The sequence below is a fragment of the Dermacentor andersoni genome, chromosome 3 (genome assembly GCF_023375885.2).
Source record: "Dermacentor andersoni chromosome 3, qqDerAnde1_hic_scaffold, whole genome shotgun sequence".
NCBI classification, from domain to species: domain Eukaryota; kingdom Metazoa; phylum Arthropoda; class Arachnida; order Ixodida; family Ixodidae; genus Dermacentor; species Dermacentor andersoni.
In genome coordinates, this window is record NC_092816.1 from 172,667,915 (window position 1) to 172,688,018 (window position 20,104).

Below are 20,104 nucleotides of genomic sequence, written 5' to 3' on the forward strand. Positions count from 1 at the left end.
GTCACGTTCACGACCTACTGGAACTCCAGACCTGCACAGATATCCGGCTTCTATGGGAACAGCTTGCGCCCACTTTCGTTCAACCGACGGCCGTAGGTGGCGCTTTTATAACCTGTTCGTCTGCTACGCGGTGGGCGGCTATGCGGCGTTGTAATTAGTACGGCAGCTGTTGTGTTGTGACGAACTGCTTCTCTAGTTGATGATTTTTGCTAACACAGTGACAGTGATGTCACAAGGCTTTGATCGGTCACTTGGCTCCAAAAGTTGACTGCCAGAACCTAAAAAATGTCGGAGCGTGTAGTCCGCTGCTCTCTAATATAGCGTTAAATAGCCGCTCCTATTGCCTTTTTCAAGCAGATTATTATAAATCACATTGTGTATAGAGTTCGCAACGTACACAACAGTTTCATTGTACACGGTTTAAAATTCGTGTCTGCGTTCTTTAGAAACTTGAAGCCACCGTAACGTTCGACGACAGAACGATTACCACTCACTTTAACTCTTAAACGTTGTCCGTGAATGCGTCGCGAGTTCGAAAAGTGAATTACCCACACAGCTTCACTGCGTACGTATCTTAAGCACCACCGTTATGCTGCCGCCGTTCCACGCAGAAAAGCTAGCTTTACAGTTTGAAAAGAGTTCCGTGACACGATTTTTAAGGCCTGCAGTGCAGCACGTTTTAAAGCACTGGGATCGCTTAATATTTTGCAAGCTTTATGCTGAGCTAGACATCCAACGATATTAAAAACAAGATATGCTCACCTTCCCTTGAAACAGAATCGATCAGCCTATTGCACATATCGGGCGTAGGACTTACTCGTGAATACTTTTACTATACTTTTACTAATAATCTTCCTTTCACTACGGCACACAGCAGTAAATCCTAATGTCATCTACAATATTAGGTTGTCTGTAATCAACTAAAAAAGCTAGATTATCCTATGAATCTTCTTAAACAATTTTTCCAGTCTCTTAAGGAGGCTAGGAAAGGGAAATTATTTATGCCGTCGATCTGGCATTGCAGCGTCCACCTATGCTCGTTGTTTACATTTCTTGCACCGCTGATCCTCTTCTAGTTTCACTATTCAAACGCAAATCATTCGCAAGTATGTCTTCTTTTGTATATTTGTGAATTTAGTTTTTTTACCGCCAATACAAGCGCTTTGTGCCTGCCGAAATGGCAAGACAAGCGCTGAACAGATCGCAGAAGCAGACGACAGCGAACAGGTTATAACTAGCGCCACTCTGCTCGTACGTTTTTTCCCTAGCGGCGAAAGGGGCGAACTAGACCAGGCGTGCTGGAGGAGGGAGATCTGTGCAGGTCTGGAGTTCAGTAGGTCGTGGTCACGTTCGCTCCCATTGCAGCCCGCCTGACGTTGCAGGCCGCACTTGATACTCTTTCTTTTTTTTATCCAGCCACCTTGGTAGTACAGTAGTACGGATTCACGGAAGGTCGTTAGACTAAAACTTCTATAACTTCACGCATACGTTGACGAGAAGATGCTATCGTCGTTCACTGATTAACAAAGAAATAAAGTCGTCCGAAGGGAACTGTTGTGAATTATTAGAGGAATATACTGCATGTAGTCAGCAATGAGTTACGGAGCAGGAAAATTTTGCCCATGGCACTGGCGTGGATTCAGGCGGGAAGCCCTGCATGCTAAAAAACTAGTCGCCTTAACTACGCAGCGCCACGAGAAGTAAATGTATTCATCGGTGGTACATCTCTTCTGAAACCGAATGTGTTTCACGTAGCTCTCTTTGAAACTAGAAGGAAATCCGGACATACGCCTTGTGCCTGCTAATGTACGGCGCCAGTGAACCAGCGGCTCTATACACGTACATCCGCCGCCTGTCGAGCATGTGCTACAAGTCTAGCCAGCGCACACTCAATGTCTGGCACATAGGCTACCATCCTCTTCGGCCACGGGTCTTCAGAGTAAAAACATAACCACGCTTGAACAGTTACAAACTCGCTCAAATTTTTGTTGTATTTCATTCATGTTTGTGACTGATCTAGACAGCTAATCACGTCCTTGACTCTGGTAAAAGCCCTTGATAAATGGCACGGCCTATCTGTAACCTTGCAGCTCAACATAACCGCGTGTAGAATTACAGCTGCGAGCCGTGAGGATTACCAATTGCCTTCCCGGAAACCTGTGCCGCTAATCTGATTCACTTGGTGTCCGTCCTTCAACGAGGACATTAATAATTGTCTCAAATGACCCGCACTCCCCCAATCAGCATCGCGTATCTATCGATGTTTCGTCTCTTGCACTTTGGAAGAGCGCTATCTGTTTGGATCGTAGCACCAGCTATCGCAATAGACTGGACGTGTTGCTGTAAGCGAGCCACTCTGCATTTCTCACCTCTCTGCGATGCATATGTCTGAAATAAGTTATTTTCATGCTGCACTGCGCACAAAATTACATTAGGGCTTCCGCAACGTTTTATATCGAGGCACAGTTTCACAGAAGCGGTCACAAGTGAGAGGTGACTTCAATTTTTACTTGCATTTGTATCGTTATCTCCCAGGATTGCTTCATTTCTTTTATTCGTCATCGGTGCATGTGTTCATATACTTGTTCTGTGCTATTGAGTGCTTCCGTGTATAAGCTACACTGTTAATTTTCCATTACAATGGACGTAATGATAAAACATAACCTAGACCAACTGTAACCATCTTAGGTTATCTCTCAGCTTGGGTTTCCATAGGTTATGCTCTTTATTATTCGTAATGTTTTTTCCATCCATAAACTTCTACTACACACCTGGTACAGTTAGCCTGCTCCTCCAGTTAGTTGTTCACTTATGACATCACTACCTGTGAATTAAACACAAATAATTTCGAGTTAGTGCGATCGCAAACAGCTAAGACAGATGTGCTAATTAACAGCATACCTTCGTATCTCTAGGATCAATTGTAGCTGAGATCGCATTAACCCCCCCCCCCCCCCCCCCCATGATAAACCTAGTTCTTTTCATAAACGTTTGTTCCCAGTCGGCGATGCGTTGAGTGACATGGTGAAAACTTAGTGCGCCGGCCCCAGAGTCCTTCTAAAATCAGGGAACTCGTGTTCGGCTCGCTCGAGGACATACGTAGTTGTCTGAAAGGAGGAGCGTGTAAATTGTTCCGTTTTTAAAAAAAAGAGGTGTAACAAGGATGTCATTTAGGTTAGGTGTATCGAACGACGTGAGCTATGTGAAATACATTGTGCTTGGCATAAGTACGCACGTAAGCATTCCTTCCTAACAATGATAAATTGGGGCTGTAGCGAGCTGGGAGTTATCGAGCAGCTTTGTCCGTGTCCAAGCGCAGTCATATCCCTATTAAGGTCCTCTACCTTGATGAACGTCGCGGAATGCAGCTTTATGTCTGTCAGAACCATAATGGACATTGCGCTCTTGCATTCCTAATATCTGTGTTGCTATCTTTAACTGAAGGACGCGTTCTATATAGGCTTGCAAGTCTATGCAACCCGCATTTCATGTTGTACGTTTCAGATATTTCCTCGAGGCATTCTTTTCTGGAACCATCTAGCCTGCTACCTCGTTCGGATCCGGACAGATAAGAAGTTACCAAAAGAATCGGCCTATATTTGGCGATTGCATCTGTCATGACCAAAGTATTATTTGAAGCGACAGCATTGCACGCCCCATTACGCGAAAATCCAGCGTTGTAGTCGGCAGCGTGATCGAAAGATGGTACCAAAAATGATCGATGGCAAAGAGTAAGACCGCATTAAAAAATTACTAGAATTGACGTCAAATTTTTCAGGGAGGCTCCTGGTGGTGGTGGTAACAACTTTATTGATAATCCGGCAAATTCGTGGCCTGGGCCTAGGCCGCCCCCGAGGAGGTCCGGAGATCCTGTCTCCTCGCCGCCTCACGAGCTTGCTGGATGGCCCATAGTTGATTTTTGAGGTTTGAGCTGCGCAACGCGGCCGTCCATCGCGCCGCAGCTTCATCTGGGGAAACTGCATTTTCTCTGCATATAACCTCACATTCCCAGAGAATGTGTCTCAGAGATGCCTGAGCCCTGCCACATCGTTTGCAGTTATTGTCTGAGTAGATGTCCGGATATATCCTCCTGAGATGGACGGGGTTGGGGAAGGTCTTTGTTTGTAAATGCATCCACTCTACCGCTTGGGCCCTCTCGAGTTTGGGGTTAGGGTGCGGATAAACACGCCTGGAGTTTTTATAAAATTTAGTAATATCACAGTACCTGGTTATTCTTTCCCTCTCTGTCCATGCCTCCGTTGGATTTCCAACACCAAAAGAGGATCCTTCTACGCATGCGCGGAATGTGAGACCTCGCGCGACGCGATGGACCTCCTCGTTGAGGTTGGGTACGGGGGTGTCGGGGGACGTGTGAGCCGAGAACCATATAATGTGTCGTTCCTCCGTCTCCTCGGAGGTGCCATTGAGTTGGCTTTGAGTATAGCCTCAGCCTTCGGCGAAATTCTGTCTTGTGCATAGTTTCTGATCGCTGTCTGCGAGTCACTGAGCACGTATCTGCAGGTGTGGTTAACGATGCCTAGGGCTATCGCCACCTTTACCGCTATCTCGGGGTTTTTGCCACATATACTACAAGAACTGACCAATTGTTTGTCGGTATACATATATATTCAGGACTGCCGCTGCGAAAGCACGTCGATCCTCGTATTCTGCAGCGTCTACGTACAGCGCTTCCTTGTCCCTACCGAAGGCTTGTAGTAAAACCTTGGCGCTACTCTCTCATCGGCCTTGACTGAATTCGGGGTTCATGTTCTTGGGTAGATTAGCCACCTGCAGCTTTTCCCTGATCGAGCTTGGAAGGGATGTCTTCTCACCGTGCTGCTTGTGATAACTTATCCCGAGTTTGTCCAGGATGTTCCTGCCCGTTCGTGTCTTCGCTAGTCTCTCGAGTTGCGAGATTTGGTGTGCCTCAATTAACTCTTCGAGCGTGTTGTGGACGCCCACCTGTAGCAGAAGTTCCGTGCTTGTGCTGTCTGGAAGGCCCAGTGCCATCTTGTGTGCTCTTCTAATGAGGATGTCTGGCGACGTTGGCCTCCCTCATATCCTGATGTCTGTTGGTCATTCTTCTGATTAGCCTCATCGTGTTCGTGATCTTAGTCTCCAAATGCCTGACCGTTTCTCCATTGTTGCCGTTCGATTCTATGATCTGCATCGTACGTACTATTCTTAATAAACCAGGGAGGTTCCTGATGGCAAAGTAAATTAATGTCTTTTTTAAAGAAAATTAGGTAAATTTCGGTGCGTGTGTGGGAATCGCACCCGAGCTTCCAGGGTGCGCGACGATCACGCTTCCACGACGCCACGGCGGCTCCACGGTTCTGGTTGACTAAACGTGTGACCTAGTGCGTGGATCGTTGTGCATGTGACGGCGCCGCCTTTGGGTAAGGAAATTATGTCGCATTATGAGTCTATAAAGTGATTGTGTAAAACAAAAAGCATTAATGTCCAATTGAATGCCGCTGAGTGGTCCTGCTAATTGTGAATTCCTCGAGGGCAAGCGAGCGCCTTGAGACGCATGGCGCGGTTTCATTTGGCCTTACCGGGTCGCAGCTTAAACTCAAGCCAGAGCTTGCGCGGACAAGGAACGCGCACAAAAAAAAAAAAAAAATTCGCCGAAGCTCCTATGATGTTTCCGCATTCCCACACGTAAGCAGTCTTAAGTGATTCTGTCGATATTGTATTTTTTATTTTTGTTCCAACTTAATAGGAAAAAAGTGATGCACATCGATACGCTGACCAGGTTGCGGAACTCTAGCTTCTCTACTCCGATACGCGGGCGTGATACATGACGAGGTTAATGAGTTATCAAACAATCCAACTCTTTCTTGCTTGCGAATCAGCGCTTGGTTTCTGCCTAAGAGAACAACTTCTCAGGTTTTACCGCCCAGTCCACTCACTGCGTCCTTGGCATCCCGGAACTACATACCCAGGAATTCTGGACATGCGTTTAGTTTCTTTTTCGCCACCACGTGGCGTATCAACCTTAAAGATTTGAAATTCGCGCCGTAACGTATGCCATGACGCACAACTAAAGAAAACACAATAAAAAGAAGCGCACCCTGACACTATTGCTTCCCCTCGCCACTTGGAAACGAGCGCGCTTATGTATCAGCGTTATCTTGAAGACAACCTGCTACTTGCTCGACTTGCAATGAATCGACGATTTTGCTAGACACCTTGCCAGACAGCTCGTCGGCATTCCGGGTGAGATGTCTGGCCGAGATAACAGCTCCCGCAAAGCTTGCGATGGGGTCGCTTTCTTCGTTGTTTTCTTTCTGTTTATTTTTGCGCAACTGCGGCCGCGGGCTTCGGTACAGTCAGCGTTATTTTTCTTGCGTTTTCAAATGGTATCTTCGACTGGTCGCCTCCATCCCCCGAAGCAGAGTTGGGCAGATCCGGTGTTCCCCGAGCTCAGAGGTAGAGGACAAGCGCGCAAGCCGAACGTGCGGCTCGCTCTCGGAGGAGGAAATGGCAGATGTGAAACCACGTGACTACTGCCAATGTCCAATGTTTCGCCTATCAAAAGCCCCCGGCGCTGCCGAGAAAACCGGCGGACGCGCCGGCGGCACGAGTGTTCGTCGAGACGCCAGCATGCAGTGGCCTAGGTTGCCTAGGTCACGGTGGGCCGTCGCCAACAGCAGCGACGCGGCGCTGCGATGACGTTTCAATCTCGACGACTGCTCCGACGACATGGCTCGGAGCGCCTCAGAGCGCTCAAAGATGGAGGAGAGCAATCGAGAAGAACCAGCCGAACGCAGGGCGCGCGCCCTCTTTCAACCAGCCGAAGATGGTATAAGAACCAGTGTGATTTAATAAGAGGAAGCTTTAGCTCGGGCCCTTCTTCGATGCCGGCTGCTCAAATACATGTAAAACGCATAAATGATTTTGTGAGAAAATCGCTCAACCGATGGGAATGAGAATTGTTGCATTCAAGAGAGAACGTTAGATCACAGTGATCGCTGCAATAATTTTGATCTAGGCCATGGCATTACTGACAAGACTTATCGGAAATCGGCTAATTTGAAAAAGAAGTACGAAGTTTACAAATCCGTTAGTTCGGATGAAAACTGATATCGCATCCCTTAAAACTGCATCCCTTGGAGCATCTCAATCGGACAAATTCGATGTATGAATTTATAACTTATGTGAAGTTACAATGCCTGTTGAGTTTTGCGAATACCATATTCAGGAGTTAGTGGTGTATTTCAGGGTGGCATATGATATATAATTTTTGTCTGCATTAAATGAAATATTAGGTGCAGCTTAGAGAATTCCGATATCGTTTTTAGTTGCTGAGGTACAGAGTCGTATACTTAGAGTATTGGTTCTTGAGATTTCGCATTTTTTTAGAGTTTAGAAAAGTGCAAGCTAAATAAAAATTGTCTTTCTGAAATCTAATTTTAACTGTTTCTTTTAAGTTCAACATAACTCATGAATTGCGGTGCAGTGGTTGTAAGAAGAAAGGATTGGTGATTTCCCAGGTAGGAGCTAAAGCTTCCCGTTAAGTTAGGTTTAGACTAATACTTTTGCTGAGAGAAGAAGCAAGACGAGTAGCGCATATACATTATGGCGGCCGCAGTTCAATGGGGGCGAAATGCGAAGACACACGTGTACTTAGATTTAGGTGTACGTTAAAGATGCCCTGGTGGTCGAAATTTTCCAGATTCCCCAACTACGCCATGCCTCATAATCAGATCGTGGTCTTGTCATGTAAAACCCCATATTTTTTTTTATTTGCAGAATGTACAGCAATTTACAGTAATTGACAAAGCCAAGCCTACAGCAGGCTAGTCATTAAAGCGTTCACTTCTTCAGACCTAAGCTCGTGTTCATCTTCCTCAGCTTTGTGCAGAGCTGCGCAACATATTTCCACTTGGCTTGGAAGCGCCGTCCCGCTGATTTTTAGGCAGAAAAGGACTGCTAGCGTTTTAGGCGGCTGACCTGAGCGACGTCATGGGAAGTCTGGATAGAGCGAGTAGTAGGTGTGACCGGAGACATATGGTAGGGTACGTTGGTTACCTGACAGAGGAGCCGGTAAGCGCCGGAGTAGCGGGATATCAGTTTTTCCGAGACGCTGAAACGGCGGGTGGGAGATCGAAGAGGGACAAGATCCCCGAGAATATAAACGGCGTCCCGGTGACTACTGTCACAAATGCTTTTACTCTTGTTCTGAGAAGCACAAAGGTGACGGTGAGCAACTTGGCGTGTTTCTTGGGCTCGAGCAATGACATCGCTTGTATACTGAGACACGGACTCTTGAGGTGTGGTCAGTATTGTATTAAAAAGTAATACTGAATCTCGGCCGCACAATAAATAAAATGGCGAGTAACGTGCAGTGTCGTGGCGTGATGAATTGTACGCTAATATGACAAACGGGCGAGCAGTATCCCAGTCACGATGGTCATCAGAAACATATATGAAGAGCATGTCTGTTAATATTCGATGAAGCCGCTCCGTAAGACCATTTGTCTGCGGATGACATGCATTAGTAAATTTGTGCTTGGTAGAATAAGGACGGAGGAAGTCGCCCACATCTGGATGGATGGCTGGATGTTATGAGCATCCCCTTTGGAACGGGGCGGTGGGTTGCGCCACCAAGCTATTGCTGTTATACTGCCTAATGTCCTACCTAGGTTAAACAATAAAAAAACACTATGGACTACCACACACAAATTTTCTGATCCCCTATTGCGAACTGTGCTTTTGTACGTCTCCGTTTTTCGTCGTTTCCCTACTTTTCTTCCACCAATCGTCGAATCGCCTCTTACTAATGCCTATTGCGGACATGTTTACTTTTCCACTGCTCCCTCTTAACCCAAGGGCTTCAAGCTGGCCAGTGGTGCTTAAATCGACTGCTGGGTAGATGTCTTCACATTCTAATAAACCATGCTCCATCGTTTCCCTAGCTTTACCGCTACAAGCACATGCTTCTTCTTCCTTCTTATATCAGGCTTTATAGTAACGCGTTCTAAGGCATCCCGATCTCGCTTCGAAAAGTAATGAGCTTCCGTTTGAGTTATCATAAATGGTTTCTTTCCTGATTTCGTTTTTTCCTCTTAAGTAGTTACTCATGGCAGGTTTCTTTTCCATTGCCGCCACCTATGAGATTATTTCAGCCTCTCTGACTTTCAGCTTGACGTTCTTTGTTGCTGTGTTGCCCACCCTACAGGCCGCATACTTGCTGGTAAGTTTCCTAGTTATTTTCTTCCACTGCGAATCAATGTTTTTCCTGTACAGATATCTCAACACTCTCCCAGCCCATTAACTTTCTTCCATATTCCTCAGCCGTTCTTCATACTCAATTTCACTGCGAGCTTCCCTCACTTCAAAACTAGTCCAGCCCATATCACCCTGCACAGCTTCATTTGTAGTCTTCCCGTGAGCGCCCAATGCGAGGCGACCTACTGACCTTTGGTTGCCATTGAGTCCTGATTGTACCCCTGATTTAGAGCAAACAACCACCTTTCCAAAAGTAAGTCCTGGAACCATTACCCTTTCCACATACCTTGGAGGACCTCGTCCTCCGAGGTAAAGAGATAGAGCGACCCCTGTCGGTAAGAAGTTGACGAGGAGCGCCTGGGCGAACAATGGCGTTGTGCATTACAACAGTAAGCAGGCTACGCCAGTTGCAAGTTTACCCGCCGTGGTTGCTCAGTGGCTATGGTGTTGGGCTGTTCAACACGAGGTAGCGGGAACGAATCCCGGCCACAGCGGCCGTATTTCGATGGGGGCGAAATGCGAAAACACCCGTGTACTTATATATTTAGGTGCACGTTAAAGATCCCCAGGTGGTGGAAATTTCCGGAGTGCTCCACTAGGACGTGCCTCATAATCAGAAAGTGGTTTTGGCACGTTAAACCCTATAATTAGATTACGTCAGTTGGAAGGGCTCTGGTGAACGCGAACCAAGTTGTGTAATGTGTTGCGACGGCAATAAACTTGTTGCATCAGTCAGATCTGGGGAAAGGTACCAAGAGATCTACACCAGCGCGATAGAAGGGTTCGGTAGGAACGCCAAGAGGTAGGAGTAAACCAACAGTGATATCAGATGGTTTCTTCTGGCGTCGACATAACTCACAAGAAGTGACGTTGCGACGGCTAGATCGGTGCATACCAGGCCAAAAGAATCGTCGCCGGACACGGTCATACGTACTGATTCCCCGCAGTGATCAAAAGTTGGTAGATCGTGCAGCCTGGACAGAATAGCAGTGCGAACATGCCGCGTAATAACCAGCACCATCTCATCCACTGAGGTACATGCTACGCGGATATAAAATGCCGTCCTTGAGTAGGAACATACCAAGAGAAAGGTCACGTGACCTAGATGTGAACTTTTCCATGATACCACGTATGCTTGGACCTCGGCGCTGTTCGGTAGCAAGGTCAGCTAAGCAGATAGAGAAAATACAGAGCAGAAGCATAGGTCGCAGGAACATCGTCTGGGTGGCAGTGACAGCAATCGGCATCTTGGTATAAACGATCGGACCTGTAAGCAACTGTGCACGAGTATTCCTGTAGGCGTAGCGCCCAGTGAGCTAGCGATCGGTAGGGTCTTTGAGGGACGAAAGCCAGCAGAGCGCATGGTGGTCTGTGGTGAATGTAAAGGGCCGACCTCATAGGTAAGGGCGCGATTTCGCCATTGCCTAGAGAACTGCAAGGCACTCACGTTCAGTAATGAAATAATTCCGCTCAGCTGGTGAAAGCAGAAGGCTGGCGTAGACAATGACGCGGTCGTGGCGTCGTTGACGTTGGCAAAAAAATGGCACCGATTCCATGACCACTGGCATCAGTGCTGACTTCTCTTGAAGCAGTCTGGTCGAAGTGCGCAAGAAGAAATGGAGATGTAAGGAGAGAGATAAGCTTCGAGAAGGCAGTTGCTTGTTCAGGTCCCCAAGAAAATGAAGCATCTGTCTTCAGAAGAGCCGAGAACGAGTGACCTCCAAAAAATTGTGCATGAAGCGGCGGAAGTACGAGAACAGGCCCACGAAGCTCCGGACATATTTCGCACATGTTGGCACGGGAAACTTCTGTACGGCACGAGCTTTTCCCGGGTATGGGGGCACACCAGATGAATGAACAATATGACCGAGGATATGACCGAGCGCCGTCTGAAGTGACATTTAGACGAATTAAGTTGAAGGCCAGCATTGGGAAAAGCAGAAAGAACGAGCGAGAGGCATCCCGGTGCGTGGCAAATGTAGGAACAAAAACGACGGCATCATCTAAGTAACAAATACAGATAAACCACTCGAGGTTATGAAGGAGTGTGTCCATCATGCATTAAAAAGTAGATGGAGCATTACTTAAGCCGAATGATATAAATTTGAACTTGTATAGGCCATCGGCTGTTATAAAGGCGGTTTTCTCTCGGTCCATGTCGTCGACGCAGTCTGCCAGTAAGCGGAACCAAGGTCGATCTAAGAAAAGTACTTCGCACCATGGAGGCAGTCGAGGTCGTGATCAACGCGTGATAGGGGATAAACGTCTTTATTGGTGATTTTGTTGAGGTGTCGGTAATCCACGCAGAAACACCAGCTGGCGTCCTTTTTCACTAGAACGACAGGGGACGCCCAAGGACTGGATGACGGTTCAACGATTCATCGAGAGAGAATCTTCTCGACCTCCGTTTGAATGTCTTGTCGTTCGTGCAAGGACCGACAGTATGGTCGCCTGTGAATAGGGTGGGCGTCACCCATGTCAGTATGGTGTGTCGTGAGAGAGGGCTGGCCGAAAGGGCGGCTCAGGTCAGAAATGTCGCTGAACGCGGAGAGCAGCTAGTTGGCGTGGTGAGGCGAAAGTTTGGGAGCAATAACGTTGTTGAGCTGAGGAAGAACAGCCGGCAAAGAAGACGAGTCAACGGGAGACGACGTAATATAAGCAGCCGAGGCTGAAAATAGGCAAACTTGGGAGGAAGACAGCGTACCTAAGGCTATGCCTTGTACGCTGACGAGTTGACGAGCTGAAGGCTGGTAGAGTTGTTGGTGATACTGACGACGGTTTGCTGAAGAGCAACGTGATGAACAAGAAGGACTTCCGCAAGAGGAGACACAACGCAGTCACCATAAGGCACAGGTGTAGATGTATAAAGCAGGACTCTGGTCATGGCTTGTGGGGTGACTCGATAGTGCTCAGCGATGCAGAGCCTGCTGGGAACTTCCTCAGGAGCGTCAGGACAGGTAGGTAGGCGGAGCTAAACTATTCTAAGCCAAGTAAAATATGGCGACTTCCTACACTAACTACACTCTTCTAGTCAGTATAGATAAAAACATAGCCCTATTGACTTCATGAAGCACGAAATTTAAACTGTAAGGTGTTTTATTAGAGCTGGCGTTGGAACTGTAATTGCAGTGCAAGTGTGATTCACTCTGCGCGCAGTAGCATCTTGAGAGGCAGCAGGGAGGGAGAGGGAGTGTAAATGCGTATGCACGTCTTGAGTGTGCATGCGCGTGTACTTGAGTTTGTGTGTTCGCCCGCGCTTGTGTCTCCGCATTTGAATCTGCGTGCGAACGAGCGCGTTTATGCGTCTGCGTGCATACGCGCATTTGTGTATGCGTGCATTTCAGTGTGCGTGCGTGCGTGCGCACATTTTTCTATGTGTGTACATGCGTGGGCGCGTGGAAATGTGCGTGGAGGTGAAGATGCCAGTTATCTTTACGCCTGTGTGCTTGAGATTGAGAGAGAGAGAGTGTGTGGGGAAAATATGTTTGTGTGTATAGGTGTGTGTGAGAAGCTAGCATTTCCTTACTTGTACCTATTCTCGCATGCAAATGAAATATCGACGTTAAAATTATGGGCTTTTTACGTGTCAAGCTCACAATCTGATTATGAGGCTATCGTAATGGCAGACTCCGGAATAATTTCGACTCTTTAACTTGCTCCTAAATCTAAGTACACGGGTGTTTTCGCATTCCGTCCCCATCGAAATGCTGCCGCCGTGGCTGGGATTTGATCCCGCGACCTCGTGCTTAGCAGCCCAACACCACAGACACTAAGAAAGCACGGCGTGGATATAGAGTTTACTTGAATCTTATTTGTATCCACAGAGACAAGAACTAATGCCACTGCCTTTATACCATCATCACTTTCTGAAAGTGAAACCGACGCAAAAAGAAAAAAAAAATACATTAGTAGCAATTCCACTCTGTGAAGATGGATGACCAGCTAAGCTGTAGCCCATCACACAGGATTAAACAGGTCATGTATTTATTTTCACCATTTGGTAATGGTAGTGACGATAGCCTTGTGATTACTGTGATATATACGGGTTGGTCCGGTTACAACCTTAGACAGAATCTTGGCCAAAGTAGAATCTATGCACGACCGTTGTTACTTAATTGAGTTACTTCGATTGGTCTAGCATTTCAAACCAAATTCTTCTTGCACAAGCTCAGTGAACCATTTCTTTTCTGGTTTTGAAATGCCCACATTGAAGCCTCCAATGGTGATCACAAGGGTAGTGTCGTCGCGGCTAACCAATGCAAAGTGCGTGGTCATGAACTTCTTAATACCACAGTTGGGTGCGCCTAAATATATATAGACAGTGGATATCATAATTCCGTCTTTCGTTTGTACAGCACACACAACCCCACAGTAGGTGCCCCTCTCCTCTAACGAGTGAAGGTTGTGTGGTAGTATACATAGATTTCCTCCTCTGCATATGGCAATGCCCTCTGCGCGTGAGGCCATGTGCGATTCCAGCATACCCATCGACAGGAAACAATTCATCTTTATTATTATTATTATTATTATTATTATTATTATTATTATTATTATTATTGGCGGAGCACTGGAAGCCTGCTTCACCTCCACCGCATGACAGTCCGATACTCCGCAACCTCCGGGATCGGCCGGCATTTTTGCTCCCTGACACGAGGAATGCATTTCGGGCCAGAGGTACACAGCTTCGCTGTGAAAGCGCCTGCGCAGTCAGTATTGCCGGCCTGTATTTTGTCTCGATGGCACCATCACCATCGGCACGGTCCCGCGAGGAGCTGCTAGCGGTTCGCGTTCGTTATCTCCCTTGCCTCTCGACGGCGATGACGCGCTAAATCTGCACCATCATTGCGTCGTGCATCCCTCCTTCGACCAAGCAAGTTTTCGGTGGCGCACGTTCGCTGTTGTATTGACATTAAAGCTTTAAACCGCTTGATTTCGAAAAACACGAATGTATACATACATTCCTTGCGGAGCGATGCCATTGATCACATTATCACAAAAGACTGGGCTCGGCCAGGTCGCCCTTATAAACATTCTTTTTCAGCATCAGTTATGCCTTCAAAGAGGTTACTTGAAAAACATTTGTGCAATACAGAAGCATGTTTAATAATTATTCGCTCAGCTAGGTAATCTCGAGGACTGGCTCCAAGCTACTCATGTCCGTTAGCTGCCTAAGATCAATTACTGACAATTTAATTATCGTACCTTCGTTTATTACGCAAACAACTAATCAACTTACTCCGTATCTAGAGGCTAGCAATTTCAACACTCGAATGATAACAATAATGTGAGCAAGGTTTATATTGCTCTGTTAAAGTTTGGCGCCGTTAAAAAATAACTGTCTGGATATTCATGGTGCAGTAGGCTTCTTAAAAAGCAGGTGCGATTGCTTCGACGGGTTTTCTTGTCGCAATTCAAGTTCATCAACTTAAGCACATGTGCCCAACAGTGCACTTCTGCTTTTACGGCGGACTCTCCTACGCTATACAAGAAACACTTCAGCGCTACGGTATATCACACAAGGTGTGCGAGAACATTGTGCGCGCTCCCGATTACTATGTGAGCGTTGGTGGCATCAGGGTCGGTTTCCTGGCGTCATTAATAAAAACAGCTGCCGGGTGGAAAGCAATGGGTAATTTTTCAGTACATTGTATCAAATTGAGTAGCGCGCACGTGTGTGTTTGAACGAAAAGTACTGAAGTATTGGGGTGAGTTCCTTGCGGAATATATTTTAATTGTCTATTGTTAACACATAAACAAAAAAAATACCGGATTTTTTTTTTTAGAATTAATGTTGATATACGTATGCAATCAAGGGAAACGAGAATTCCGACCTAGTGCTCGAGGTGGAAGCAGCCTTAAACCACACGGCTACATTGGCACACGGTTTATTAAGGCGAAGGGCTCAAGTAGCTCGTAGCAATGGCTCATACCCCCCCCCCCCCCCTTCCAATAAGTGGTGTCTAGTCCAGTGATACAAAGTAGAAGAGTGATACAAGAAAAGTAGAGGATTTGGATTGGAAAAACTTTAATAATAGTCCTGCAGGACGCACGTCAGCGCGCAGTGGGCGTCTCCCACGCAGGGACCGACAGGGAATACCTGGCGGCCGCTGCGCGAGCCTGCTGGACGGCCCATTGCTGGTCTTGTAGGAGCGGGCTTCTTAGGTCTTCTCGCACTTGTCGGAGGTAGAGTCGGGCGGAGCGTTTCTGCACTCCCAGAGCATGTGTGCGAGTGTCGCCGTGACCCCGCACGAGGGGCACGCATCGTCTGGGTAGACGTCCGGGTAGATTATGTGTAAGGTGGCCGGGTTTGGATAGGTATTTGTCTGTAATAAGCGTAGCGTTAGCGCCTGCGGCCTGTTTAGTTTGGGGTGCGGGGGCGGGAAGAGACGTCGTCCCAAGTAAAAGTGTTTGGTTATTTCATTGTAGGTTATTGGGGCATCCCTGTTCGCCTCCAACTCATCGAGACGTAGTTGCCCGGGGGTGACGGCGCGGTCGGTAAGCGCGCGCACAGCGTCGTGGGCTGTCTCGTTCAGGTTGGGCGGGGCGCCCGGAATCCGACCCAGGTGGGCGGGAAACCAGATGACGGTGTGGTGTTTGAGGGTGCTTGGATCAGCGCCGCGGAGGATGCGTAACGCCTTGACGGAGACGACTCCTCTCTCGAACGCTTTGATGGCTGGTCTCGAGTCGCTGATTAGAGACTTTTAGCTCAGCGGGTTTACGTTTCGCTCCGCTCACGGTCTCCACCGTTGCGCCAGCGGAGCGGCTCGCGAAAAAAGAGTTTTAGCCCGGCGGATCACTCACCCACTCGAGCGGGCTAAAGAGCGGGGCGCTCTGCTGCCCCACCTAGTGGTCCGAATAGGAGTTACTGAGAAATGAATTTGAATTACGCTTGCTTTTATTATGCAAGAAATGTTGAATAAAGATATATTACATGTTCTCAGTACATTATTTGTTAATAATGTACTGAGTCCTAATGTACGGGTCAGCGCCGCAGTCGCCGTCGTCGATGCAGAACTACCGGCGTTCATGTTCGCGGCTGCCATCTTGCATTTCCCATACACACCCGCGCGCGCTTACGCACGCTCGCGCGCTGCGTATACCCTCCGCTGGGGAGTGCTTTCCAGCGGGCGTAAACGCTGCTCCGTAAGACCGCTGGCCGCCTCAGCGTGGTGCGCATGCGCAGTCGCATCTCCGCTCGCCCGCTCCTCTCCGCTGGCCGTAAACCCGCTGGGCTAAAACTCTATTGTCGTTCGCTTATCGTCGAGCACTGCCAGGGCTATGGCCACTTGCTCCGCCACCTCGGGATCACGTGTGCGTACCGTGGCGGCGTTTAAAGTGCGTTGCGAGGACGAGACCGCTACCGCGGCGAAGGCTCGGTTGCATCGGTAGGCGGCGGCGTCCACGAAAGCGACGTCGTCCGCTTTCTTGTTTACTAGTTTGAGGAACGCGGTGGCCCGGGCTTGGCGCCTGCCTCGATTGTGTTCCGGATGGACGTTTCGCGGAATGGGTGCGATCGTGATCAGGTCGCGGAGCTCGCGGGGAACCGGCGTAAGCTCCGGTGGATCCTGGGTGTTCAGTGGGAAGTACCCGAGCTCGCGCAAGATGTGACGGCCGGTCTTCGTCATCGTCAGTCGTATCATCTGCGCTCTCTCCTGAGCCTCAGCGATCTCTTCGAGGGTATTGTGCACCCCGAGCTCGAGGAGTCGATACGTCGGCGTCGTGATCGGGAGCCCAAGGGCCCGCTTCACTACCTTTCGGATTAGTGTATTGAGCTTGTCACGCTTCGAGTGTTTCCACTTATGCATTGCTGCAACGTAGGTGAAGTGACATAGGACGAACGCGTGTACGAGACGCAGCAGATTGTCTTCTTTGAGGCCGTGGTGATGGTTGGCCACCTTGCGTACAAGTCGTATTGCGTTGTCCGTCTTTGTCGTCAGCTTGTGGACCGTTTGGATGTTGGAACCACCTGCCTCGATAATCATTCCCAGTACTCGGATGGAGTCAACCCTGGGGATTAGCCGACCGTCTCTGGTGCGGACAGTGATGTTGCGCTCGATCGGTGGTTTCCATCCCTTAGGCCTTTTGCCTCGTCGTTTTGGGCTGTACAACAACAGCTCCGATTTGGCGGAGGAGCGCTTGAGGCCCGTGTGGTCGAGGTAGGATTCGGCAGTTTCGACTGCCTCCTGCAGAGCGGATTCGATAAAGCCGTCCGACCCCGCGGAGCACCAGATGGTTATGTCGTCCACGTATACCGTATGGTTGAGGCCTTGTATCTTCGACAGGCGTTCGGAGAGCCCAATCATCACCAGGTTGAACAGCGTCGGCGAGAGGACGGAGTCCTGGGGGGCGCCACGCTGTCCGAGCTCGACTTCTTCCGACGTGAGGTCTCCGACACGGAGCACGGCCTTGCGACGGGTTAGGAAGGAGCGGACGAACTCGTAGAACCGGCGCCCGAGCCCTAAGGCCGTGATCGCCTTTAGTATTGCCGAGTGCTGGATGTTATCCAAAGCCTTCTCCAGGTCAAGGCCAAGTATGGCGCGTGTGCCCCAAGTAGCCCCGGCGTCTATGATTTGGTGTTTCAGGAGAAGCATCGTATCCTGAGTCGAGAGCCCGGATCGGAAGCCGATCATGTGGTGTGTGTAACGGTCCTGGTCTTCGAGATACCGGCCGACTCTGTTGAGTACGACATGCTCGGCCATTTTACCCACGCACGACGTTAGCGAGATGGGGCGAAGGTTATCGACGCCAGGCGCCTTGCCCGGTTTCGGAATGAGGATCGTCTGGGCGAGTTTCCAGGCATCAGGTAACTCGCCCCGCCCCCCCACGTCATTGATGGCGTCCGTGAGGTACACGACCGAGGGGTCGTCTAAGTTTCGCAGGAGCTTGTTGGTTATGCCATCAGGGCCCGGGGCGGAACGGCCGTTTAGTTCGTGGAGAGCCCGGCGTATCTCTTCGACGGAAAAATCGGCGTCTAGGAGACTGTTGTCGGTACCGGTGTAATCGGGATGTACGGTCGGCGGGCCTTTGGGTATCGGCAGGTACTTATGCACAAGCGTCTTGACGATGTCATCCAGCGAAGTGGTGCCTTTGGCCTGGTGAAGGACTTTGGTGAGCGAGTGGCGCTGGTTTGTGCGGGTGTTGGTGTCGTCGAGCAGGTGTTTGAGGAGGTTCCACGTCTTCCCGTTGCGGACCTGTCCGTTGACGGAGTTACACACCTCGTCCCATTGCTGTTTGGATAGGGTGCTGCAGTGTTCCATTATGGTCTGCTTCAGTTGTGCAATGCGTTTGCGGAGCCTGCGGTTGAGACGCTGGCTCTTCCATCGTGTCATTAGATACTGTTTGGCTTCGAGCAAGTGGGCGAGGCGGTTGTCCATCTTCTCGGTTGGCATATCCGTGCTAAATGTTTTCGTGGCCTTAACGACGTCGGCCTTGAGCTGAGCCGTCCACGTCTCGAGGTTCGGGGCAGTGTCTGGAGGGAGTCGTGAGGCGCGAGTCTTGCGAAAGAAGTTCCAGTCGACCCACGTGTACGACTTGGGCTTCCTGACGATGCTGGGTAAGTGCACGGCCAGTATGAGATGGTCGCTGCCAAGATCCTCCGAAAGATTGGACCAGCGGGCATCGGCTGTGTTCTTCACGAAGTAGAGATCTGGAGTGGCGTCTCTGTGCGTGGATGTGCCGATACGGGTAGGGAACGCCTTGTCTGTCATTAGGGTGAGATCGAGCTCGTTCGCATGCTGCCACAGCGCGGTGCCTTTGGGGGTGTCATATACGTAACCCCAGGTGCGATGCGCAGCGTTGAAGTCGCCAGCAATGACGAGCGGGTTTGAGCCAGCAAGACGTATGGCTCTCTGGAAGAGGCGTCGGAAACGGTGACTCGTTTGTCTGGGGCTGCTGTACACGTTGAGTATGTACACACTTTGTCGGGACGCGTTGCTTGGGAGAATCTCCGTCATGACGTTGTCCACCTCGGACGTGCCGAGGTCATGCGCGAGGCAGGTGAGCTTTTTAGAGACCAACGTGGCGGTACCGCGTCCTCCCGCGAGGCCTGGTAACCACTGGTAACCGGTAAACGTGGCGGTGTGTGTTAAAGTTTCTTGCAGTAGGATTACATGGGGCTTGGCATCGTGGCTGCGTAGGTATTGCTGCAGGGAGGCTTTCCGCGTAGTGAAACTCCTGCAGTTCCACTGCCAGATGCGGAACGCTTCATCTCGCCTGGCCATCTTGATGCTTGTGGGGGTCGGCCCGGGCGCTTGACGGTTGGAAGGGGGCCGCGTGTGTGGGTGGATTAAGCGTGGGGTGTTGTGTCGAGACCGGCTTAGCAGCGGCAATGGCGGGGGCTACGACGTTTTCGAGATAATGTTCGACTGTCCCCAACCGATTACCGTGGGCCGCGAGGGTTGACTGTACGCGGGCCATATTCTCTCAGAGAAAGCGGAGGCTCTCTTTAATTGCCGACAGCGCACGTTTAATCTCTTCTAACTCGGGTTTCAGTTCTGGTATGGCGCGAGCTACGGCGCGTTTCTTGGGCGCGCTCTCGCCGTCCGCGCTTTCAGCGCTAACAGGGTGTGGCGGTGGTGACGGGGCTACTGCCTTCGCAGCGTTTTCGGCGGCGCGCATAATGGGTGCGCGCGCACTCCTGTCGTTCTGTAGTTCGGCAATCGCGGCTGTAAGTTTGAGGATTGTCTCTTTCATAGCGGTGTTTTCGCGTTTGAGTAACGCTATCTCGGATGTGTTGGTGTCTGTAACGTGCTCTGGAGTGAGCACAACCCTACCTGTGATGTGGTGTCATTTCTTCTTCCCCGGAAGACATCTGTCCAGGTGAGGGAACCTCGTTTCTTGTTGCTTGTTGGTGGTGCCGGCGAGCTTG